At 43.8% G+C, this 26787-nt stretch overlaps 1 protein-coding gene across 6 annotated transcripts in view; it reads right to left on the bottom strand.

Moving 5' to 3' along the window:
• Sgsm3 (small G protein signaling modulator 3) overlaps positions 1 to 18049 on the bottom strand; it is a 36028-nt gene extending 17979 nt beyond the window's left edge. For 3 of the 6 annotated variants that reach the window (XM_034517564.3, XM_076911670.1, XM_034517568.2), the window contains exon 1: positions 17926 to 18049. The gene's annotated coding sequence lies outside the window, so the exon portion shown is untranslated. The remainder of the gene's footprint in view (positions 1 to 17925) is intronic. The other 3 variants (XM_034517566.2, XM_076911668.1, XM_076911667.1) reach the window with 3 other exon arrangements.
• Between the last annotated feature and the right edge of the window lie 8738 nt (positions 18050 to 26787).

The raw sequence follows: 26787 nt of genomic DNA, 5'->3' as shown, positions 1-26787 counted from the left end.
ATTGCAATGTCAGCATTCTGAGTCAGAGGCAGGAGCTTCAGAGTGAGAGCCTGTCTCTAAATACGAAAACAAAACAAATGAAATTTACACATGTCTTTCTTAGGAGAGAACTTGGATTTTAAATCTGCTTCTGTGTTAGAGACATTACTCAAATTCAAGACTGGGTTAACAACACTGTTGATATTAAAGATTAATGTGCTGCCCCTTGAAGCCTGACTTGATGATCTACATCTGCATTTTTTTATTTATTATAATTACAGCATAGTGAAAAAATGCTGTGATGACTAGTTTTAACTGTCAACTTGATACAATCTAGGATTACCAGTGAAGGTAATGACTGTTCCTCAATAAGGAACAGTCTAGATCAAGTTGGCCTGTGGCTATCACTGTGAGAAATTTCACTTGGGTTCATTAAGGTATCTCATCATATAAGGTGGAAATAATAATCAAGGAGACCTGATGTCACCTTTGAGCCTCCACACATGCATACCTGCACATGCATACAGATACATGTGCACTACATGGAGATACATACACAAAAAAGAAAAATTGAAAAATATTTCTCTGAACCATCTCTTCAGTCCCTTTAAAGGATATCTTGATCAACAGATCTCAAACTGCTGAGTGTTGACATCACTTCTCTGGTGCTGCTTCTGCTGGATCTGGGAAGGAAAACACAGACCTAGGAGTCTGAATTCCCCATTGGACAGTCTTTCAAATTCTAATTCAGATGGGACCTCTAACAAACACTTTGACTCCTATGTTCATCCACCTCCTTCTCTTGAATTAATCATTGATACATACTCCTAATGCTTCCTACTTCCTACTGTTTATATACTGCCTGTCCTATATCCAGTACCTGATGCACAATCTGATATAGGACAGGTGTTGACTGGAGGATAATAACCTAGGAGCTCCTAATGTGCAACCTACTCTGTTCAGATCCTATGCCTTGGCTCCTATTGCTTGCCCTGCTTACAATGCACTTTCATCTGCTTATTCCTCCTTCAATGCTCAAGCTTCTTTCCCTCTGCCTTAGTTTGTGTTTGCTTGTCTTAATTGGGGTTTCTATTGCTGCTATGAAACACTATTACCAAAAACAACTTGAGGAAGAAGGGGTTTGTTTCACGTACACTTCCAGGAAACAGTTCATCACTAAAGGAAGTCAGGGCCGGAACCTGGAGGCAGAAGCAATGCACAGGCCATGGAGGAGTGCTGCTTCTTGCCTTTCTCTTTATGGCTTGCTCAGCCTGTTGTAGAATCTAGGATCACCAGCCCGGAGGTGGCACCCACCTAAAATGTGAAAGGCCCTCCCACAACACTAATTTAAAAAAAAAAAAAAAAAAAAAAAAAAAAGCCTTACAGCCTAATCTTATGTAGGCATTTGCAGTTCTTTCCTCTCAGATGACTCTAGCTTGTGTCAAGGTGACATAAAAATAGCCAGCACAGTGCTCCTCTATGTTCCTAACCAACCTGTCTGTGCATACTTAATAGCTGCCATTCACTGCAGGCTTTCTCTATGCCAAGAACACTAATAAGCAGAGCTAGATTAAACCCAAGCAGTGTAGTACACACTTTTAATCCCAGCACTAGTGAGGCAGAGTCAGAGGCAACAACTCTGTCAGTTGAGGCCATCCTGGTCTACACAATGAGTTCTAGGACAGCCAAAGCTATGCAGAGAGACCTTATTTCAAAACAAACAAATGATGTAAAAGCATGTAAAAAAGAGGGCATTCATTTCACATAAAATAGAAGGCAAGGTAAACTGAGCAGTAGGTACAATTTTACTTAATACTCTTGTTTCTTTGTGTGTGTGTGTGTGTGTGTGTGTGTGTAGTATCTGCATGTGTCTGTCAGGGACACACACGTCTGTGTCAATGCTGTGTGTCTGTGTCAATGCCAAGTATTTTCCTCTTTCTCTATTGCTTTTTACTTTTTAAAGCTTAATTTTACATACATAGGTATTTTGCCTGTACATATGTCTATATATCATGTGCATACTGTGGTACCTTCAGAAGCCAGAAGAGTTGTACCAGGTACTCTGGTACAGGGGTTAGATGGTTTTGAGCCACCATGTGAGTACTAGGAATTGAATCCAGATCCTCTGGAAGAGAAGCCAGTGCTCTTCACTTCCCTCCTCCTTTTGTTGAAATAGGATCAATCCTTCTAACCCTGAAGCTCACCAATTCAGCAAGACTAGCTGGGCAGCAAAGCCCAGAGACCCTTCTGTAACCTCCCCAGCGAGAGTTATAGGTGCACAGTTTTGCTTGGCTTTTTATGTGGGTGCTGGCGACCTGAACTTGTGTCCTTATGCTTGCAGAGAAAACACTTACCTGAGTGAGCTATCCCTCCAGTCTGACTCAGCTAGCATATATAGGCACAGATCTATAATCCCAGCACTGAGGAGGCTAAGGAAGGAGGACCAAGAGTCTGAGGCTATTTAGGACTTTGTAGTAAGTTTGAGGCCAGCCTGGGCTACAATAAAATGGTTTCAAAAAATAAAACCAGGGACTGGAAAGATGCTTCAACTGTTAAAGAGTACTGGCTGCTTTTCTAGAGAACCTAGGTTTGATTCCTAGAACCCACATGGCAGTTCACAACCATCTGTAAACTTCTGTTCCAGGGAATCCAATGCCCTCTTGGACATCTGAGGACACCAGATCTGCACAAGGCACATAGACATACAAGCAGATAAAAAATTCATACATATAAAATTAAAACATGGCCGGGCGGTGGTGGCGCATGCCTTTAATCCCAGCACTTGGGAGGCAGAGGCAGGCGGATTTCTGAGTTCCAGGCCAGCCTGGTCTACGGAGTGAGTTCCAGGACAGCCAGGGCTACACAGGAAAACCCTGTCTCGAAAAACCAAAAAAATTAATTAATTAATTAATTAATTAAATAAAATTAAAACAAAAAATTTTTTGAGACAATGTTTCTCTGTATAACACTGGCTGTCCTAGAACTCTCTTTGATGTCAGGCTAAGCTTGAACTCACAGAGATGCACCTGCTTCTGCCTTCCAAGTGCTGGAACCAAAGGTGTGTGTCACTATATGCAACAATAAAATCTTATTTAAAAAAAAAATTAAAATAATACAAATTTTAAAATATCAAAAGGCGAGGCTTGGAAAGTAGCCTCAGTCAGTAAAGCACTTCCAATGTAAGCACCAGGGCTTGAATTTAGATTCCCAGACCCTGTATAAAACCAGACACAGGAGCACCTGTCTGTCACCCCACAGCTTTCTAGCCTTTTAAAGCTGCTTTTTTCTTTCCTTTCTTTCCCCTTAGTTTTTCAAGACAGGGTTTCTCTGTGTACCCCTGGCTGTCCTGAAACTCACTCTGTGGACCAGGCTAGCTTTGAATGCACAGAGATCCACCTGCCTCTGACCCCCAAGTGTATGCCACCACACCTGGCTGAAACTATATTTTCTTATAACCCGATGCTAAAAAGAAACCAATATTTCCTGTCATCAACATCATTACCAATCATCCTAGGAGGACCTCTGCTTTGTCCTCCTTCCACTCTTTAAACCTTTTGCTTTTCTTCAAAAAACAAAACAAGTTAAATTGCCAAGTATGGTAGCATACACCTTCCATTCTAGCACCCAGTGTTAGTTGAGGCCAGCCTGGTCTACACTGTGAGTTTTAGGGCTATGTAGAGAGATCCTGTCAAGGGGCTACGGGTATCTGTGTATAAATTTGTTGACCTGACTTATACTGGATGACCTGACGGCCCTGCTACCTACCTGGCTCTCCACATGCACTGTCACATCTGCCGTAGTGTATTTCCCCAGATACTGAAGCCTGTTTCCATCATCTCAGAGCATGGTGCTTAATGAAGCCTTGATATAGGGACCATTCCTGCTAACCTTCTAGAACTGGTCCTCTCCCAAACACACCATTGACCCTTGTTGAAAACATGATTATTCTATCACCTTTTACATCCCCTCAGTGTGACATCTGAGGTAATCTCCCACTTCTCAGTAGAGCCTCATATAACCAGCACCATCAGAAGAGCAAAGCAGCTTCCTCACTCACTTCCCCTCCAGCTCCTGCTCCTACAGGTTTGCAACTGGGGCTACTACTGACCCTTCCTTAAGTCAATATTTCCTCTGTGATCAGGGATAGAATGTTCTTTTAGGCCAGAGAGGTGTGGCAGTGGGCAAACACAAACCAGGCAAAGAGGAACCTCCCTTGGAGTAAAACGCCAAGGAACAGGCTGCCACTTCCTGCTCAGCAGCCAAGAGAAATGCAGCCCTCCTGTGAGAACTTGCTCAGCCCACAACCATCATGCCTCTAAGGCCTGGAGTCCCTCCAAGGATCATTCCTCTAATACTTACAGCTTGATAGTATCCAGCTAGTAATCAGGGAAGCCAAAGCAAGGTACCTGCAGAGCCCATCTATTCTACCTCTAAGGGAGTGAAAATGAAATGTGCTGCCTACCTGAAACTCAACATTCAGGTAGCCCTAAAAAACAGCTGGGAGTTTTTGAGGAAAATAAAGTTCCTTGATGACTAGCTAGGGAAAAGTCCACTTATAAATCTTTAGTAAGACAGGGGTTCCGGTAATGTATGATCCCCATACCACAGAGAAACAGTCTATGGTGGCATAAGTTGGTAATAAGCCCAGTACTCTAGAGATGAAGGCAGAAAGATCAGAAATTCAAAGTCATCTCTGGCTATATTCTAGGCCAGTGTGAGACAGACATATATAAACTCTTTCTAAAACAAACAGGCAGACAGATGACCATAAACTAAAACCACAAACTGGCGTTGGGGGTGGGGGGCTGTGACTCAGTCATTAGTGTATGCTGCACAAGCGTAAGTGCCTAAGTTTAGACCTCCAGCACTCATGGAGAAAGCAAGATATGGCAGTGCTCATCTTAGTGTTATTTTGCAGGCCTGCCTTCCATAATATCTTAAGTTTTTTGTGACAGTTCTATGTATTTCATATTTGGTATGTCTGATTTAAGCAACCAGGTTGAAGGCTGGGAATGGCACACAAGGAAGAGTGCTTTCCTAGCATGCATGGACCCTGGGTTTCACCCTCAGCACTACAGAATAAATAAAAACAATCATGCCATATACTTAACTATTCCATGGTAGGAATAACTTCACTACATTGAAGTAACCCTAACTGTCCTGCCTTAGCTAGCCCCATGTATGTTCCTCTCCCTGCTTCCTCTATTCATGCTCCTTTTGAACAATCCACATTGAACAAGCCACATTTATTTTCACCGTTGTCCAAAGCTTCACCATACATCTCTGATTGGCTTTGTTTCTGTTCTTTGATGCAGTGTCACACTATGCAGCCCAGGCTGGAACCCAGTAGCCCAACCTGGCTGGAACTCCGCCTCCTAAGCGCTGTGATTATATGTGAGGCATACACCTGGTCTTGTTAACTTTGTATTATATTTCATTTGGGGCTAATTCAAACTCCTCACAACTCTGATGACCTCTGGGTCATGGCCTAAGAGAGCTGAACTCAACATTGCAATTTGGCTGACAGTATAGCTATGTGATGGTGGGCAAGGTCCTGTGTTCCATCTTTAGCACTACAAAAGCAAAACAATAAAAGTGTGTCAGGGGGAGGGGAGGACTGGAGACATGGCTCAGTGGCTGTGCTGGCTAGTTTTATGTCAACTTGACACAAGCTATAGACATCTGAGAGGAGGGCCTCCTTCATTGAGAAAATGCCACCAGAAAAATCTAGCTGTATGCAGACAAGTTAGCAGGGCATTTTCTTAGTGACATATGGTGGGGAGTTGTCCCCAGCACACTGTGGGTGGTACCACCCCTGAGCTGGTGGTCCTGGGTTCTATAAGAAAGCAGGCTGAGCAAACCATGAGGACCAGGCCAGCAGGCAGCACCCCTCCATGGCCTCTGCATCAGCTCCTGCCTCCTGCCCTGTTTGAATTTCTGTCCTGGCTTCCTTCAGTGATGTATTATGATATGGAAGTGTAAGAGAAATAAATCCTTTTCTTCCCAAGTTGCTTTGGTCATGGTGGTTTGTTACAGCAATAGTAACCCTAACTAAGACAGTGGTTAAGAACACTCGGTGCTCGTGCAGAGGACCCAGGTTTGATTCTTAGCACCCACAGGGTAACTCACAACCAACGTAACTCTACTTCCAAGGGATCCAACGTCCTCTTCTAACCTCCATGAGCTCAGGATGCACATAACTCTACACAAGCATACATACCCATAAATACAAATACATCTTTAATCCTATTGTGCAGTCTTTTCATTTATTTTCTCTGTTATCTCTTTCTCCTTCCCACTTAGAAAAATAGATTCTCCCTTTACTCGTCAACTCTTCTACCTACAGCAGCCATTAAGCCCAGTTGTTTGTGGTATCTTATTCTCCTCTTTTACTTTTAAGTCAATATATACACTCAGATCTCTTGAATCCTTAAATTAACAAACAAACCAACCAAACTGACTGTCATTCAAGACATATATATATATATATATATATATATATATATATATATATATATATTTTTTTTTTTTTTTTTTTTTTTTTTTTAAGACAGAGTTTCTCTGTATAGCCTTTGCTGTCCTGGAAATCACCAGAAAAGACTGGCCTCAAACTCACAGAGATCCCCCTGCCTCTGCTTCCCCAGCTCAACATATTTTTTTTATCTGCTCTACTGACTGACTTTTTTTTAAAGCACTAGCCAATCAACTCACTCCTTTAAACTTTGTGGCTTGGCTTGCTAAACAACTAGACTCTAGGGTTTCATCACCTTCCTCATCGTTTCATGGATGGAATCTTCCACCTGCGGCCTGACCTCACTCTGTAGCACTGGACTCACCTAACCTTCCCCAGGTTCTTAGAATTCCTCTCCTGAAACTCTGAACTGTCTTCTTCTCTACTTACGTGTTTCTTTATTGGCTCTTCTATTGCCTCATTTCCCAAGTTAATCATGTTCTTTTTTTTTTTTAAATCTGTTATTTGGGATCTATTCTTCTTCCAGAGTAGAACTTAAGGGGCTGGAGAGATGGCTTAGTAGTTAAAAGCACTGGCTGCTCTTGCAGAGAACCCAGGTTTGATTCTCACCATCCACATAACAGTTCAGAATTGTTGATAACTCCAGTCCAAGGATCTGATGCCCTTTTCTGACCTCTAAGAACATAAGTCATACACATACATATAAAATACTAAAAATTAAAAACAAAGTAGAATTTAGGGTCAGTGAGAGGGCTCAGGAAGTCAAGGACACTTGCTGGCAGCCCTGATGACTTTGAGTTTAATTCCCAGGACTGACTTGTAGAAAGAAAGAACTGCCTCCTGCAAGTTGTCCTCTAACCTCCACACTTTGGGCACGTGCACACAATAAACACAAACAACTGGGGTTTTTGTTGTTGTTGTTGTTGTTTTGTTCTTAACACTGGCATGGCAGCACACATCTTTTTTGTTTTGTTTTTGTTTCTTCAGATAGAGTCTCTCTATGTAGCCCTGGCTGTCTTGTAACTCTTGTAAACTCACAGAAATCCATTTGTCTCTGCCTCCTGAGTACTGAGACATGCCATACCCATCAATAGCAAACACCTTAATCCTAGCATTTACAGGGCAGATTAGCAGGTTAGAGGCAGGGGGATTAGCTAGGGCTACATAGTGAGACTCTACCCCTTCCCCTAAAAAAGCAAGATTGAGTCATCACTGTCCTTCTAAGCTACAAAGCATCGCATACCACAGGCCACACTGCTATTTGTAACTTTTCTTTGGGTATCTCACATCTATTTTTAGCTCATCTCCAGATGATTTATTCTTATCATCCTATTTTCTTCTAAGATATTTAGATTTTAAGGTTTAAGGTAAGTTTCAGGTCTTACGTTTCTTTTACTCCCACACTGAGGTATCTGGAAAGTTTACCACTTTTGCAGCTAGAACATCTCTAGCATCCTGTTCCATCACCTTAGTCCATACCCTCACTGCCACACTCCTGGTCTACTGTGCATAGCTCCTTTTGTGCCTCCAGATTGTCTTCTATTCAAATGAGGAATAGATCAGTCTGTCCCAGTTACTCAGGAAGCTGAGATAGGAGGATGACACTTTCAAGGGCTGCCTGGGCTCCAGGGCAAGTTCAAGGCTAGTTTGGACTACTGAAGAGTCTCAAAATAAAAAGTTAAAAAAAAAAAAAAAAAACTTGGAGATAGAGCTCAACGGTAGAGCACATATCCGGCAAACATGAGATCACAAGTTCCATCCCCAGTATAGGGAATTAGGGGAAGGAGGCACTATGAACAGATTAAGAGCCCAGAAGCACAGCTCCAACAGCACATATGCTCCCAACCCACTTCAGCCAGAGGTCCATTTCGGACTTCGGGATGTTCAGTCCCTTCTCTGCCATATATATACGTATACGTATATGCCTATGTATATATATGTTGTGTATGTATATATATAGTGTGTGTGTGTATGTGTCTATGTGAGTGTATGCCACGTGTATATGGGTACCAAAGAGCCCAGAAGAGGGTGTCAGAGGCCCTGGAGCTGGAGCTAACAGGCAAGTGCTGGGAAACAAACTATGATCCTTTGGAAGAACAAAAAGTACTCTGAGCCATCTCTCTAGCCTCTCAACCTTGTTTTTTGAATATAGGGCCTGTCACTGAAGCCGTCAATCAGATCCGTGGTTATCCCCAGGGATCTGTCTGTCTCTGCTCCCCGTGCTGGGGCGCTACAGATGCATGCCACCAGAGTGCTAAAGATCCCAGCCTGTTCCTCATACTTGTGCAGCAAGCACTTTACCCACTGAACCATCTTCCCAACCCCTTAGCCCCACCCCCCACTGTTACTTATTTTGTGCACAATCAACATGGAAGTCAGAGGACAACTTATAAACACTATTTCTCCCTTCTATCACCTGTGTCCCAGGGACTGAACTCAGGCCATCAGGCTTGGAGTCAAGTACCTTTACCCACTGAGCCACTGATCTACCCTATAATCCATTTTTTCATCAGTTTTTAAAAATTCATTTATTTAATGTATATGAGGGCTTTGCCTGCATGTATGTGTGTATGTATACTATGTGTGTGCCCGGTGCCCACAGTGGTCTAAAAAGAGTATCTATCATATCCCCTGTAGCTGGAGTTTCAGACAATTATAAGCCATAATGTGATTACTGGAAATCAAACCCTGGTCCTCTGCAAGAAGAAAAAGTCTCTTAACTAATGAGCTTTCTCGCCAGCCCTGACTGCACCAGCTCTTATCATGATTCCTCTGCTTAGAAGGCTGCCTCTCATTTCCACTTTTTCCATTTTTTTAGTACTCAGCTCTAAATACCACCTCCGTGATGCTTTTCCTACTGCTTCCTCTCAACATCTCCTTATACTTACATAATGCCACACACAAACCACAGTCTAGGGGCTAGAAAGATGGTTCAGTGGTTAAGAGAACTGACTGCTCTTCCAGAGTTCCTGAGTTCAATTCCCAGCGACCACATGGTGGCTCACAACCATCTGTAATGGGATCAGATGCCCTCTTGTAATGTGTATAAAGACAGCAACAGTATACTCACATACAGAAAATAAATAAATAAATCTTAAAACAAATAGACAAAAAACTAAAAAACAAACAAACAAACCCCACAGTCTGTTTAGCTGGCTGTGGGCCTTTTCTAGTAGACCGGAGCTGCTAGGGCTAAATCCTTCAGCATGTCAGACTTAAATCAGGATTTCCCGACACTAAACTAGCTAACTGTTGTATGAGTACTTAGTCACGTATTTCATGGAGCATCTACGTGCATATTTGGAAGATTAGATAAAGAAATCCATTTTTACCTTATTTACACATGGTGCAGCAGAAGTAAAAAGACCTGGGTTTATTTAATATGTTCTGTCACTTAGCTGTGAGCCCTTTAGGCAAAACAATCTCTCATAACCTCTGTTTTCTTTTGTGGTGGTGGTGGTGACAGGATATTGAGACAGGGTCTCACTGTGTGGCCCTGGCTATCCTCACAGAACTCCACTTGCCTCTGCCTCCCAAATGCTGGGATTAAAGGCTTGTGCCAGAATTCTTGTCTAACCTTAGCTCTCCTATCAGTACAATTAGGATAGAAAAGTACCCGAGTACCTGCAGAATAAGTGAAAATGTACTTACCAGCTCTAGCACCATGCCCAAGACCCTCGCTTTAATCCCAAACACCACAGCAAAGCAGAACTAAAATTCTACCACATATTTGACATGGAAACTCTATTTTCTTTGTGTGGGTTTTTTTTTCCCCCAAGATAGGGTTTCTCTGTTTAATAGTCCTGGCTGTCTTGGAACTCACTTTGTAGATGAGACCAACCTTGAACTCACAGATATCTGCCTCCCGAGTGCTAGGATTAAAGGCTTGTGCCACCATGCCCGATAGAAACCCTATTTTCTAAAGATGGGCTAATATATGCCTATCCCACATCTTCTTAACATGTGACAATGACAGTCCTCCTCATTGAGTGGTGGGATTTTTAAGTCCCCTCCTCTTGACATGAAGGAAACTTCTGCGACAATTTCAACCTAGAGAACATTGCAGAACTAACACTATGTGGCACCCAATGTTTTATTATAAAAAAGCCATGTGCTTTCTCCAATTTCCATGAGATATGAGCTCTTATACACATCTACCACACTATGACTTAGGTAAAATCATGGAATGGTCACATTCTAGGCCATTCATATAAGGTAAGATTCAGATGGCAGCCAACATCAACACCCAAGACATGTAAGAAACTTTTAAGAATGGAGTAGGGGTGAGATAGAATTTCACACTGTGGAGGCTGGAGAGACGGCTCGGAGTTTAAGAGTATTAACTGTTCTTCCAGAGGAGCTGAATTTGACTCCCCGCACTCACATAGGACTCATAACTATCTGTAAGTCCAGTTCCACGGGATTAAACTTTTCTTCTGGCCTCTCATGCACATGGTATATAAACATACATGCAGACAAAATATCAATACATATAAAGTATTTTTTTTTTAGCCAGGCAGTGGTGGCACCTTTAATCCTAGCACTTGGGAGGCAGAGACAGGTGGATTTTTGAGTTCAAGGACAGCCTGGTCTACAGAGTGAGTTCCAGGATAGCCAGGGCTACACTGAGAAACCCTGTCTCGAAAAACAAAAAAAAAAAAAAAAAAAGAAAAGAAAAAGAAAAAGAAAAAGAAATGAGTACTGATTATTCTTCCAGAAAACCTGGACTCAATTCCTACCACCTACATAGTAGCTCATAACTGTCTGTATATGACTCCAGTTCCAGGGGATGTGATACCCTTCTCTTGGCCTCTGAGGATACCAAACACATAAAATAAAAATAATTTTAAAAAGTAAAGTCTCATATTGTAGCCAGAGTGCCCTCAAATTCACAGCAGTCTGCCTCAGTTTCCCAGTAAAGTGCTGGTAGTACATATAAGAGCCACCACAGACTACAGTGAAGAACCTGGGAAAAACAGGCACTGAAAAAAACATTTGTTGACTTAGTAAGTGAAGACCCCAAAGAATGGACAAAGGAACTTAATACAGGCCACAGTAAACGAGTTATGCATATGTAAACTACAGAAGTCACTCGGTTAAGGAATACCAAGTAAACCTGGCAATGGTGGCACATGGAAGCCAGAGGCCAGAGGGAGAGAGGCAGAGGCAGGCAGATCTCTGAGTTTGAGGCTAGCCTGGGCTACAGAGTGAGTTCCAGGATAGCCAGGGTTATACAGAGAAAGCCTGTCTCAAAAAAAGCCAAAACAAACAAACAAAAAAAAAGGAGGAGGAAAGAAAGAAGAGAGGAAGGAAGGAAGGAAAGAAGGAAGAAAGGAAAGAAGGAAAAGAAAGAAAGAAAGAGAGAGAGAGAGAGAGAGAGAGAGAGAAAGCCAGCCAGCCAGCCAGCCAGCCAAAGATCTTGGGAGAAGAGCAAGAGTTTGCTACCAAAGAAAAACCAGGATAAAGAGAGGCATGGTGGGACCTGTCTATAACCACAGCATAGAATATGCTTCTGTGGAGGTAAAAGGAAAACTCAGTTGTCTCCTTTACGTGGAACCAAACTCGGCTCATCAGACCTGCACCTGCTGAGCCAGCTCACCCACCCTGTACAGCAATGTCGAGGGCATCCGATGATACTGCCTCAAAAAGGAGAAGGAAGAGGAACTGAAAGAGAAGGGATGAAAGTAGTGCTGGACTTTAACCTTGTTCTCAAGTCACACAAGTTAAGGATATTTACCGATGGAACTCAAACATAAGAAGTGAGAATGAGCTGCTGTTTCCTGTCTTTAGAAAGGTGGCTAGAGGGCTAACTATACATCTAGAAATGGCTGAAAATGCCCATGTTATTTTGATAAGGGAAAAAATATTTTCATTTAAACCCTACTTGCAAATCATGCCTTGTCTAAGAGTAATTTTTATTATTGAGACTGGATTCCCCCTATGTTCCCCAGGCTGGCCTGAAATTTTCTGCGTTCAAGCAATCTCCTGCCTCAGCCTCCATGGTACCTGGGAATACAAGCATGGGCCATCTCCTTTTTTACCTCCTGTTTTAAGAATGAGAATTCTGGGCCAGGCGGTGGTGGCGCACGCCTTTAATCCCAGCACTTGGGAGGCAGAGACAAACGGATTTCTGAGTTCGAGGCCAGCCTGGTCTACAGAGTAAGTTCCAGGACAGCCAGGACTACACAGAGAAACCCTGTCTTGAAAAAAAAAAAAAAAAAAAAAAAAAAAAAAAAAAAAAAAAAAAAAAAAAAAAAAACAAACAAACAAACAAACAAAAAGAATGAGACTTCTGGTGATTAATTAGTGCTTTCAATTTCAGTTCATATTGATCTTATTGAGAATCCATCTAATGAAAGCTAACCAAAGAGTCAAAAGAAACTAACCTAAAACGCACATTGTTAAAGAAAACTACAGATAAATAGCTCGGCTCAGGGACGGCACACACCTGTGGTCCTAGTCCTCAGGAGGCAAAAGCAGGAGGATCTTGAGTTCAAGGCTGGCCTGGGCTACATAACAAGACCATATCTAAAACAAACAACAAAACACACATAAATATAGCCAGCCACAGTGACATACACCAGTGATTTCTGCACCGAGAAGACAAAGGGAAGAAGATCACCTTTTAACACCACTCTTAGCTGTACAGTTGCTTTGAGGCCAGCCTCGGCTACAAGAGACCCTGTCTCAAACAAACAGAACCTCACAAACATAGACTGTATAACACAAATGCTTTAACATGCAGAAAATGTAGAGCTGGAGTAAAAACACACGCCTTTAACCCCAGCACTCAGGAGGCAGGGGCAATGGACCTCTGTGAGTTTAAAGCCAGCCTGGTCTACATGGCAAGTTCCAGGCCAGCTAGAGTTATATGGAGACCCTGTCTCAAAAGAGAGAGAGAGAGAGAGAGAGAGAGAGAGAGAGAGAGAGAGAGAGAGAGAGAGAGAGAGGCCAAGTGATTGTTGCACATGCCTTTACTCCCAACACTCAGGAGGCAGAGGCAGGTGAATCTCGGAGTTTAAGGCCAGTCTGGTCTATAGAATGAATTCCAGGTCAGCCAGGGCTACACAGAGAAAACCTGTTTCAGAAAAGATATAAAGGAAGAAAGGAAGGAAGGAAGGAAAAGAAAAAAGAAAAGAAGGACGGACGGACAGGAAAGGAATATGAATATAATCAGAAGAGAGATACCATGTTAGAAGACACAGATAATAGCTAACTGTGCCTACTGAAGAGGTGAATGCTTCATTTGTGAATGGTGATAAGGCAATGAGCATACATTTTCAAAAGAGGAGTGATTTATTATATATGTAATATTCAAAAAATGGTGCTGTCAAAACAGCAGATAAGGTGCCCAGAAAACGTAGCCTCACTATTTAGTCACATGCTACTACAACTAGCACCCATCTCTACCATGTTAAGCACAACAATCTCATAAGGCATTAGCCTCCAAGATATCACTCACCTACTGTTGATCTAGAGAGGTACGGTGGTAAATAAGACAAAGGCCCTACTTTCCAAGAGCTTACACTAAAAGCTGGTATCACAAAGGCGCATTTGTGGCTCAGGTCCTAGTCTGTCAGACTCCAGAGTCTGCACTTTATCTTTCAACCATATCATTCCTCACTGGAGGGAGTCGGGGGTAAGTTTCTCCCTGAAAGTATAAAGCCACACATGCAGGCTAATACTACTTCTAGAGCAAGAAATTGTTTCTTTGTTAGTAGTCCAGCATCTTTCCCCAATTCCCAAGACTACAGACTACGATGTAAGCATTTAACATACAATACTGACAATTTCCGACTCTTTTCCTAAAGTCTCAAGGCAAAACTTAAAGAAGGTGGAATACACAGTAGATATTCAATATAGTTCATGAAGTTCATGAATATTCAATGAAGTTCATGAAGGGGAAAGCCAGATTGTATTACACTAAGGAGTAAATAAAAGAGAGCAGAATCTGAACCCCACTTTTGAGACAAATTCATGTATCCCTGGATGACCTTTAACTATCTATGTAACTGAGGATGACTGAAATCCTGATCCCCCTGCCTCCACTGAGATTACAGGCAGATACCACCATATCTTTAGCACCATATGTGGTGCTAAATATCAAGTACAGGGCTTCATTCATACTAGACAACCAACCTACAAACTGAGCTATATCCCCAGGACCAGAATCTGCTTTTTGTTTGTTTGTTTTGTTTTGTTTTTTTTTTTCGAGACAGGGTTTCTCTGTTTAGCCCTGGCTGTCCTGGAACTCACTCTATAGACCAGGCTGGCCTCGAACTCAGAAATCCGCCTGCCTCTGCCTCCCAAGTGCTGGGATTAAAGGCATGCGCCACCACTGCCTGGCCAGAATCTGCTTTTCAAGGACAAATATAAGAAGAAAATAAGCTTGGTGTGGTGGTGTACACCTGTGATCCCAGCACTAGGGAAGCAGAGGCAGGTGAATCTCTGCTGAGTTCCAGGCCAGCCTCATCTACAGATAAAGTTTCAGGACAGCCAGAGACACATAAAAGAGAAACCTTATCTCCAAAAAAGGAAAATGGGAAGCTTGCCCTGAGAGCATAACTCAATGGTAGAGCTTGCCTACCATACAAGAGTCCCTAGGTTTGACTCCAGGCACGACATTAAAAGGAAGGAGTGGGAATAAGAATGAGGAAAGACGTAAACATACTTGCTTTTGTTGGTTTGTGGAGCTGGTACTGAACATAGGGCCTTGTACATAAAGTAATTAAGCCACATCCCCAATACTTTGAATATACTTGTTTTTGGTTTTGTTTTTAAAGAGTCTTTTATTTAATGTATGAGTATCTGCATGTACACCTGCATGCCAGAAGAGGACCCAAGATTTCACTATAGATGGTTGTGAGCCACCAGGTGGTACTGGCAATTGAACTCAGAACCTCTGGAAGGGCAGCCAGTGCTCTTAACCGCTGAGCCATCTCTCCAGCCTAACTATACTTGTTGATAGGACAATATAAAACACTATCAAAAGAGGAGTGGTAGTACACATTTGTATCCCAGCACTTGGAAAGAAGAGGCAGGAAGATCCTGGGTTCTAGTCAGCAAGCATTATGGGAAAGGGGGAGAAACAAGGTTTCCGAACTAGATAGAGTTGACTAGAAGATGGCTGTGTCACGGTGTTTGTATGAAAATCACTTAACCTTATTTACACATATGTAAGGTACAATAAACCTACAGTTGACTGCAACAGTTACAGTGTTTATCAGGGAAAAGAGATTCAGTGATATTTCTGCAAATAGAAGCCACACTGCCGTGTCTAACTTCTCCACCTAGATGTCCTGTCCGGATTTCCTGTCCGAGTTTGTGTTATATGTGATGAACAGGATCTTTGTTTCTTCTGTGTACCACCCTTTGTGCTACCCCCACTTCCTTATGGCAGTCTGAGCCCATGAACGGCTGCTGTGGAAAATTACTGCTGTTACCAGCTGAGTAAGAGGCAGAGCTGGAGAACACGCGGATGAAGCTGATGTTAAGTCACCAAATCTACAGGGCTTTGGGCTTCTGCCACATCTTCGCTGATAACCAAGAAGAGATAAGGAGAAAACACAAACAGAGAACATTCTGCCTGACTCTGGGCCAGTCGGATGCTCTTGCAGCCACTCCAGGAAGACAGCCGTGTAACAGCAGAGATGGTCTCCCGAGTCACTCTCTCAGAACTTCCCTCACTTCCATGACACGCTACCCCAGTTCATCCTTCTGTCAGTGTGACAACTTCCCAAATTCACAAAGAAAGAAGGTGAATGCGTTTTTATGTGGAGGCAACTACTTGTTCACAACCTTCTTGCTAGGAACTAAACAAAAGGTCTCACCATTGTAAACCAGCACTCCACCCAAGCCACATCCAGGACTCTCCACAGTCTTATTAAATTAATGTTGATTCATGGGTCACATCCACCAACCAAAACACCTCCCCTCTCCCAGAGAACACACACATCTGTGGTTAAAAAGGACAGACGGTTGGGTGTGTTGACACATGCTTTAATCCCAATATCTAGGAGACAGAGATCACTGAAGGCCAGCCTGGTCTACACAGAAAGCTCCAGACTAGCTAGAGACAAACAACAGCAACAATCAGAGGGTGGAGCCATCGCTCCAAGGTTAAGAATGAATACTGCTCTAGCGGAGAATCCGAATTTGGTTCCCAGAACCCGGAACCGTCTTAAGGCTGCTGTAGCTCCAGGGGTCTAAAGCCATGTGCTGACCTTTGCAGGTACCTACATGCACTTGTGAACACACACACACACACACACACACACACACACACACACACACACAGAGAGAGAGAGAGAGAGAGAGAGAGAGAGAGAGAGAGAGAGAGAGATGAAAAAAATAAATCCTAAGAGTTTAAACCAATCAAACAAACAAACAAACAAAAAAAACAAGATGAAATAATGATGAAAAAGCTACATTAAGGATTTGGGGACAGCGCAGTAGTGGAGGGAGGCCCTGGCTTCCATATGGGATTATCAACAACAGCAGCAGCAGCACACAAATAGGTCATGGGGAATTAATTAATGCTTGGAGTCAGAAGAGAACTGGAGGCTAACAAAGGAATAAGGGAGAAAAGAACTAGGAAATGTGTGTACCTTAAAACTTAGTCACTGGCACAGATATAAAAGCTACAAATAAAAAGGATGAAACTGAAAATTAGTCCAGTTAAAAATTTGAATTTGGAGGCTTGAGAGTGCACACCTTTAGTTCCAGCACTTGGAGAGCAGAGGCAAGCAGATCTCTGAATTTGAGGCCAGCCTGGGCTACAGACAAACATGAATTTCCTAGAAAGATTTATTTTAAGGAGATAGATAGATAGATAGATAGATAGATAATACATTATCCCCCCCCATCTCTAAATATCCCACAAAACCAACAACAAAACCTAAACAAAAAGAAAAACAAACCCACCATGACCCATCATAAATTTCATATGCAGCATGAGACGGGAAGACACGACACAATCTGTCACTGAAAAAGAAACTTTAAATCATCTGTATTTCCTATTACTGTATTCCATATTAAAGCAGTCAGGCTCCACACCTAAATCTCAGAGTAATTTCAGCAACTGTAACCGGAAGCACACGAGGCATCCTGCCTACAAGTCCGCCTCAGTTTCCCCGATGCTAACACACCGCAGCGCGCTCAGACTTGGCCTAGACGCTGAACCTGAGTCTTAAATGAAAACAGCCAAGTCGGCTCTGAGGAAGAGTTGCCATCTGCCGAGACGCCCGCGCTGCCCTACTTCACAGACAGGAGTCCTGCGTCAGGCGCAGTTCCCCCGGGTCGCCGGGAGCCGCCAGAGGGGGTGGGTCTGTCACGCGCGTCCCGGGTCGCCGTGGGAGCAGCCGCGCCGCAGCAGCTCGCCGCCCCCGCCGCCTTCCCCTCAGCCCACACTCCGCGGCCTCCACCCCAGGGACAGGTGAGCGTCCGCCTCGCTCGGAGACTCGCGCCCCGCTCACCTGTCTCGCGGCCACCTCAGCACCTCAGCAGGTCCGGCTAAGGGCTGGCTCCCAGTCAGCGCGCAGCGGCCCTTGTGCGCACGCGCGGGCCGCAGAGCCGGCGGCCGCGGGGCATGCTGGGGACTGTAGTTTCGCGGAAAGACTGACCCACTCCAGGTTTCAGGCCTCCTTTTGGAGATACCTCAGGCACCAGGTCTGTGATGCAAGCAAATCAGGGTTGTTTTGGAGCAGTCAGGATGGGGTCAATGCACAAGTCCAGAAAATGGTCTTCTCTTTCAGGCTCATAGAACTGGCTTCTAGACCAGGTTAATCTAGTTTTCCATCAGTCACAGGCTCTGGGGAAAGCACTAATTGGTTGAGGTCATGACTAAGAAGGAAGCAGTGTGTAGAACCTGAGGGCCTGCTTTTGAGTCACTCTTAACATTTTGTGTATCCATGGAAACCCGGAACTTAAGGTTTCAGTGAGAATTCAATGTGTATGGGAAACATTTAAACACAGTACCAAAGAACAATCCAGAAAGAGGACAGCTGATACGGTCACTGCTGGCAAGGAATCTAGTTTGAAACCCCCCTTCCCTCATTTCAGAAAGACTATCAACAGCTTCAACAGCATTAAAGGGACTCATCCAAATCTGGAAAAGACACTGACTGCGACCAGCACCTGTTCGTAGTGTTGGTTTATGGTTGTGCCCAGATGAATGAAGCAAAGCCTACAAAACACAAGGTGGAGTCAGTCATGTACAGCACGGCTGTACAATATGAGGTTTACAAAGCGCGTTAGCGGGTTCCTCACATCACCCAAGCACAAGAGTGAGCTGAACACAGAGTGAATGTTATCATTCTCGTTTGTTTCAAAAATTCCTTCCCAGAGAGACTTAAATGTCTACTAGACTTCATAAGGCCCCAATGATAAACTGAAGTACCATCTCAGCGAAGTCAACCTGGAGAGCCAATGAGTCCGTTAGGCTTACGTACAGAGCGTAGATGGTAGATGGCATACAGGAGCATGGGCAACCACAAAGCAGCCATACCGCCGACTTCACCCAAAATGGAATATGGCTTCCCCACAGCTCAGGAGGTGGAGCCCCTCTCAACTTCCTGAAGCATTTGTGATCTGACACATCCAGAGATTTTGAAACCATGTGCAATTAGGGTAGAATTGCCTCCAAATGGCTGTGAGGAGCAGCTGTAATCTCAAGTCGGGGGAACAACTGCCCTCTTCAGCCCCTTCTTCTATGAGGGAATGCCAGCAGTCAAAAAGCCCCACCACGGTGGCTGTTAGCAAACAGGAGTGGCTGATTTCCTGACGGAAGTGTTTAGAGAAGGACTGATCGAAATAGCAAGAGCTAGTAAGTGGTAAAAACGGAATCTGAATTAATTATCTAAGTAGTCCGTTTGTCTTTCCAGTCACAGCAGCACTTTGTGTTTGACTCATCCCCAACACACACATTAACAATTGAAAGATGCATGCATTTTATTTTATTTGTATTTTGCTTTTCCTGCATGAGTGTGTATGTACCATGTGTGTGGTGCTTGGGGATGTCAGAAAAAGGCCTCAAGTCCCTTCGAACTGGAGTTACAGATGGTTCTGAGTCACCAGGTGGACGCTGGAATTGAACTCAGATCCTCTATAAGAGCAACAAGGGCTCTTGATCACTGGGATAACTCTGTAGCCCCTCAGTTTTTGTGTTTTAGACATGGTCTCTTCACATACCCTTGCTGACTTGTGTAGACCAGGGTGGCCTCAAACTCCCAGAGGTCACTTGCTTTTGCCTTCCAAGTTGCTGAGGTTAAAGGGGTGTGCCATCAAGTCTGGCTTATGAAACATTTCTTATTTCAAAATGCTGCATAAGAACTGCACAAATATGTTTAGACTACATTAGTCAGAAACAGGAGGGAAAAAAACCAAGCAAATGAAAAACTGTTTAATGCTCCTAGGAAAGTCAGTACCCAGGGCAAGGCTCCCCTCAATTTTAGCAATGTCAAATGCATATAAGATGGGACCTTGTGTATTGACATAATTCAGCCGAGCTGCACATGTGCGTGAGAAAACTGGCACCTGCCTCATGATACAGAGTAAACAGAAACTTCACCAGCTAAATCCAAACACTGTCATAGAGTTCTTAGAATCAAAAAATTGTGCCATTTCAAGAGCCGACAGAAGCTGGGCATGGTGGTTAAGCCTTTAATCCCAGCACTCAGGACCGGAGGCAGGCAGATCTCTGAGTTTGAGGCCAGCTTGGTCAATAGAGTAAGCTGCGACAGCCAGAGCTATACAGAGAAACCCTGTCTTGAAACAACAACAACAAAGTAAATGTATGTTTCTCCTAGGCTATCACAAAAGAAAGGAAGCCATTTGTTTGTTGAGCCTGAGCAGTATGCAGCTTGAATTTACTATCCTCCTGCCTCAGCTCTCCCAAGTGCTGAGATCACAAGCAAAGCTAGAAAAGAATGTGGGGTGTGCGTGCGTGCGTGTGTGCGTGGGTGCGCGTGTGTGTGTGTGTGTGTGTGTGTGTGTGTGTGTGTGTGTGTGTGTGTGTGTGTCTAGGTCTCATGTAACCCAGGCTGGCCTCAAACTCTCTTATGTAACCAAGGAAAACCTTCAACTTCTCATCTTCCTGCCACTCTCCTGCATGCAGAGATCATTCATAGGTGTGTGTCACCATAGTTTTTTAACTGACCATTTTTAGATGCAAAAAACAAAACAAAACAAAACAAAAAAACAGTCTGTTATTCTCTTTTTGTCCTTGGGGGATAAACAACTCATTTACCTAATGAACTATGGGATAAAATCTTACCTACACCTTGTCTGGATTTTGCATTACATTTCAGACATATTGTATTTATCTTGTATCACAGCACTACCCTAATTAGAACATTTTAAAGACAGCTGCCTTATTAAAATTTAAAAGTATGTTAGAGGTATTACAGTTAGAAGTTCAAAAGACCATTTCCCAGTGCCCTCAAACCACTGCAGTGAAAGGTGAGTGCATTGGATGGGGGCAGGGAAACCTAGGGGCAGCTTTATGAAGCATCTCTTCCCCCAGCCCACACTTAACTTACTGTTGGGTATGATCCATCTATTTTTTCAGGGATTCTCTTGTGAAGATTAAGAATGAAGGGCTCTGAAGTAGTTCTTAGATTCTTATGTAACCTTTGTCCTAGTAGTCACAGACAGATGGCCTCATCTCCTGTGATGGCTTTGAAATTATAGCCAGAAATGTAGCTCAGCTTCTTGAAGTAGGACTTTTCTTTTCCATTTAGGCATTTATAATTTTATTTATTTCAGGGTCTAGAGAGATGGCTCAGTGGTTAAGAGCACTGGCTACTCCTCCAGAGGACCTGGGTTCAATTCCCACCAACTGCATGGCAGCTGAAAAAAAAAAAAAAAAAAAAAAAATATATATATATATATATATATATATATATATATATATATATATATATATATATAAATTTCCCAGTGTCCTCAAACCATTGCAGTGAAAGGTGAGTACATAGGGTGGAGGCAGGGAAACTGGCAGAAGCTTTATGAAGGATCTCTTTCCCAACCCACACTTAACTTTACTGTTGGGTATGATCCATTTATTTTTTTCATATATATTCATATATATGACAATGTACCTGAGTCTTTTCTTCTTCCACCAGGTAGAATCAAAAAAGCAAACTCACATTAATCTTGGCTGCAAGCTCCTCTGTCCACACCTCACTAGCCCCTTTTGATTTTGGAAGGAATCTCATGTATCTCAGGCAGGCTTAGTCTACAGTTTAAAAACGTCTGATCCTCCTGCTTCCACCTCCCAGGAGTTTGGACTCTAGGTGTCTAGGTGTGTACCACCCTGGATAGAGTTGAGACTTTCCATGAATGCAAATCACCACCCACTCACCAAGTTTTCCTTCAGAAAATTGGCTTATCAGCTTTTTGTTCCAGCACTTGGCACTTACACCAGGGAGGCAGGGGCAGGGGGAGCTCTATGAGTTTGAGACCAGCCTTGGTCTCACAGAGAGGTCAGATAGCCAGAGCCACAAAGTGAGACCCTGTTTAAATTTCTTTAAAGTTGGCTTAATCAGAATTTCTCTGTACATAGCACTTACAAGGTAATTTGTCCCACCAGATTCCCAGTGGAGAAACAAAATTCTAATTGACGTCTCCAGTCAGAACTAGCTGAACGGGCAAGGTAAAAATGTCCGTCCACTAGACTACATCTGCAGTAAAGGTCATATCTTGTACGTAATGTATGTGAATTGCAGTATCTTAAAATACATGCTACAGTGACTGCTGCGAAATGCTGTTCTCCAAGCACAGTAGCCATTACTACCTTAATCAGAGCAGACGTGAATCAGCCCGGCTAAAGTCATGTACTACCATAGCCATATCCAGTCCCCAATCTTTGTTTTTTAATTATATTTTATCTACTTTGTGCCAATGATGTGTATTTATGTGTATGTGTGCCAGGGTATGCACATGGAGGTGCAAGCCTTCCTTTATGTAAAGCCTGGGGATCAAACTTAGGTTGTCAGGCTTGGTAACAAGTCCCTTCACCTCTGAGCTATCTCACATGTCCCCCACCCCTTTTGAGATAAAGTCCCTTGTAATTCAAGCTGAGTGTCAGGATTGCACGTGTCCCACCAGGCCCAATTTATGCTGTGTTGGGGGATCAAACCAGGACTTCTGGCATACTAGACAAACACTCTGCCAACTAAGCTACAGCCTGTCATCTTGCTTTTTTTTGCTAGGTTACCCAGGGTGGCTTTGAATGTGCCTTGTAGCCCAAGCAGGCTGAATAGCCAGATTACAGGGCTTCCTTCAGGTTCTTTTAGAAGAAGCCTTGGGTGGTAATGTGCACAAGTAGTCCCGGCTACTGAGGGACCTGGGGTAGGATCAGTTGAGCATAAAACCTGGAGACTTGCCTGAGCAACAGTGAGACCTTTAAGAGGGAGAAGTGGGGTGGGGCGTGGGGTAAAAGGAAGGCAGAATATGGTGTTCAATAGGTTTACAAAATGCATTTTTCCTGGGCTGGAGAGATGGCTCATTTGGCAGGATGCTTGACAAACACATGGACCTGAGGTCTCAGTATCCAACCCCACATAAAAAGATAAGCACGGTGGCTGTAGTGCTAGGGAGAAGGGACCAGGAGGACCCCTGGGCTTCTAGGGCATCCATTTCTACTTTAGCCCCATCAGTAAACTCCAGGTTTAAACAGGTTTAAGTCTCAGTAAGCAGGAAATCTGAGCACACAGCCTAATAGGGTAAGTACTCGCTATGCTGATGGGGAAGGAGAGGTCCTTGTGCTCAGAGATATGCACCAGAGAAGGCAGGAGTGTTACACAGGGCTGTCTCTTCAGAAGAAAGATGAATAGCCTGTTGTGATGGTTGGTATATGCTTGGCCCAAGGAGTGGCACTATTAGAAGGTGTGGCCCCGTTGGAATAGGTGTGGCCTAGTTGGAGTAGGTATGTCACTGTGGGTGTGGGCTTTAAGATTTAGCTGCCTGGAAGCCAGTATTCTGCTAGCAGCCTTCAGATGAAGATGTAGAACTCTCAGCTCCTCCTGCATTATGCCTGCCTGGATGCTGCCATGCTCCCACTTTGATGATAATGGACTGAACCACTGAACCTGTAAACCAGCCCCAATTAAATGTTGTCCTTCTAAAAGTTGCCTTGGTCATGGTATCTGTTCTCAGCAGTAAACCCTAAGACAGCTGTTTTCTGCCCAGAAGACTGGGGATGGATGTGGCCTGTTCCTCAATCTACAGAACCCATCTATATGGGAGAAGTCGAATGCACTTTACCAACAGGACTAGAGGTGTTTTATAGCCTGGTGACCTTTGCACTATTTGTATGATTGAGATACCAGATCCTCCCCCAGATCTGTAAGATTTCGTATGTACTTTACAAAGTGCTTTGGTGTAGTCATGCCTTAAACTTTACTGTGTACATAGGACTGACTTATTTATCACCAAGAAACTTTTCCCAAATTGTGCTGTACTTAAACATGCCTAAGTTAACAGCCTGGTGTCAGATTCGAGAAGCCTGAACCAATACCAGCTGAGCCATGCCCGCTTGGATGGACTTATTAGACTTGTTCTCACCTCACATGGATCAACACTGTTGGCTGTAGTGTTTGCAGAGACCCTCACACTGTACAAGCACAAAGACATGCATTTTGACCCTCAGCACCCACAAAAGAGCCAGGCATAGCAGTGTGCACTTGGGGATGCCAGGACCAGGAGAAGATAGAGACAGGAGATCCTGGAGACTTACTAGACAGAGACTTACTAGTGGAAATGACAAGCACTGGGTTCAATGAGACTGTCTCAAAAACAAGGTGGGGAAGGGATATGGATACCAATGTGAAGCCCTTAATTCCAGCACTTAGGAGGCAGAGGCAAAGGCAAAGGCAGAGGCAGGTGGATCTCTGAGCTCAAGGCCAGCCTGGTATAGAGTGAGTGCCAGGACAGTCAGGGTCATACAGAGACCAGCTTGAAAAAAAAAAAAAAAAAAAAAAGACACCCAGTGTCAATCACTAACACCCATCATCCACACACGTACAAATGAATGCATTTTCCTGCAGAGCTGAGCATGACTCTGTGGCTCATGTTTGCTGCTCTTGAGCTGCACCATGACTTCGCTTTGAAAGCCGCCTTATTCCTTTCCCACAAACACTCCTCACCTCTGGCTTTTGTTGCAGGACTCCTTTATTGAAAGAGGACTAAGTCCAGCACAGTACCACTGAGATTGTTTTTTGTTTGTTTGTTTTGTTTTTCGAGACAGGGTTTCTCTGTGTAGCCCTGGCTGTCCTGGAACTCACTCTGTAGACCAGGCTGGCCTTGAACTCAGAAATCTACCTGCCTCTGCCTCCCAAGGGCTGGGATTAAAGGTGGGCAAACCACCCCCTGGCCTTGTTTTTTTTTTTTTTTTTTTTTTTTTTTTTTTTTTTTTTTAACACAGACTATCTCAATCTGTAATCTATGTGGTCTGGAATTATTCCCATGGCAATCCTCCTGCCTCAGCCTCCTAAGTGCTGGGCTATCAAGACAAGTTGAGATTCTGGATACATAAGAGCACAACTGGAAGAGGTACAGACTTCCTCCTTCAAACACTCCTGACATTGTTTTCTAGCTCCTTCTCGGACAGGTTGTAGGTCACACTCAAGTTTTTCTTGCTAGACAATAGCCCATGATACCAGTCTTCTAATAAACAGTACACCTATCGTCACTGCACCCTGGAGGATAAGGTACCATTTCAAGGCCGACTTGGAGAAGTCCACATACACTAAGACCTCAAAAGACACTGGGGTCTTAAAGTTTGATGTCTCTCTTTGGCCCTAACCAAGATTGAACATAATACTGGGTGTGGCATATTATCAGGTGACCTTTCAGGACACCGCTACCATGTTTCCCAATGCTTCCCATGTTTCTCAGTTGGTTAACTCTCCTAGTTCTTATCAACTAAAAATCTGATGAACAAAATCTTCATGTCTACTTTGCAGGAAGGTCTCTGAACTGGCCTCAAACTCACTGTGTATACTGGTCTGTGTAACAGACGCTATCTGTGGAGATCTACTGAGCTCTGGTCAGGCAGGAGTGGCCAAAGTGTTGCCCATTCTGAAGGGGAGGGAGAGTCGCTCTACAGAGGCTGCTGCTACTCTAGAGCATCAGGACACTACTCAGAGGAGAGGGACTAGGAGCCAAGGTTGGGGCTACCTAATGACCACGGTAGGCTCAGGCAGCTTCCAGTGGTGAAAGCTTGAGGAGAGAAGAGTTACAGTTCTTCTATGGCAGACACTCCCAGATGACCTTTGGTGAGACAATTCCCAAGCCTTTATTCCTTGTGGACAGGGTCTTATAGAAATTTTGGGGCGGGTTGGAGCCTAAGAGCAGATGCTTTTTATTGGCTTGGTCTGAGATGTTAGGGATGCCTCATCTGCATGTGGAGGGGCTTCTTGGCCCCTTCATGACTGTTAGGGTCCTCTCCATGGGGTGCTGTGGTTACATGACAGGGACCTGGCTGGGAGGTGAAGCGCTGCCCTCAGGTCTGAGGGTTCTGGTGTTTCTGGCTGCTTCTGCCTCCTGAGTGCTGGTATTAACTGTGTGCTCCCAAAGCAGCTTTTCTCACTTAACCCATTTTACTATTAGCGAAGGTCAGAGAACAAGTTTGTGGAGTCTGTTTGCCCCCTTCACCTCTTTACCAGCTGAGCCATCTTGCCAGCCCTTCCTTTTCATACACACCAAAAACACAGCCTGAGGCAAGGCTAATGCTCCCCTTCTGGCTGGGCATTTCACCCTTTGACTGGCTTGTCTGAACAGCTACCAATCTATTTAACAAGGATAAGAGACTGGGAGGCCCCATAATGCAATCAGTTTACCCAGTTAACATGGCCTGATAAGCAAACCTCTGTAAAAGATGGAACAGACACAACCGGAACTGAAGGGACCCAACAATATCCATTTTCTCCTGCTCCCGAGCTACAAATGTCATTATTTAACCTGGGTGAAAAGAATTGAAATCAAGGGATCTGATGATTCTCAATCACAGATTCAGGTGATTTTTTGACTTAAACCCATCCCCACAGGGACCAGGAATTTCTTGCTACTTTACAATCAAGTAAATACTTGAAAAGGACTACAGGAGAGGCTAGCCCAGTGTGCGGCAGTGTGCCCGCAGAGCACTCAGTAACGACACTAGGCATTTGACTATATTACTAACAGGGTTTGTTAGGCATCTTCTCTGACCAAAAGTTACTGTCAGTGTTATGAACACATAATAATGTTTGGTAGGTGAACTGAACTCATTTTTTAGCTTATGAAAGGTTTACGGTGACACAGTCTCAATGTAAGTGAGGAAACACTGTAGACTTGAG

This window comes from Arvicanthis niloticus, chromosome 13 (genome assembly GCF_011762505.2).
Source record: "Arvicanthis niloticus isolate mArvNil1 chromosome 13, mArvNil1.pat.X, whole genome shotgun sequence".
In the NCBI taxonomy this organism is placed as follows: domain Eukaryota; kingdom Metazoa; phylum Chordata; class Mammalia; order Rodentia; family Muridae; genus Arvicanthis; species Arvicanthis niloticus.
The sequence above is the reverse complement of the archived record's forward strand: the minus strand, read 5'-3'. Positions and strand labels throughout refer to the sequence as shown.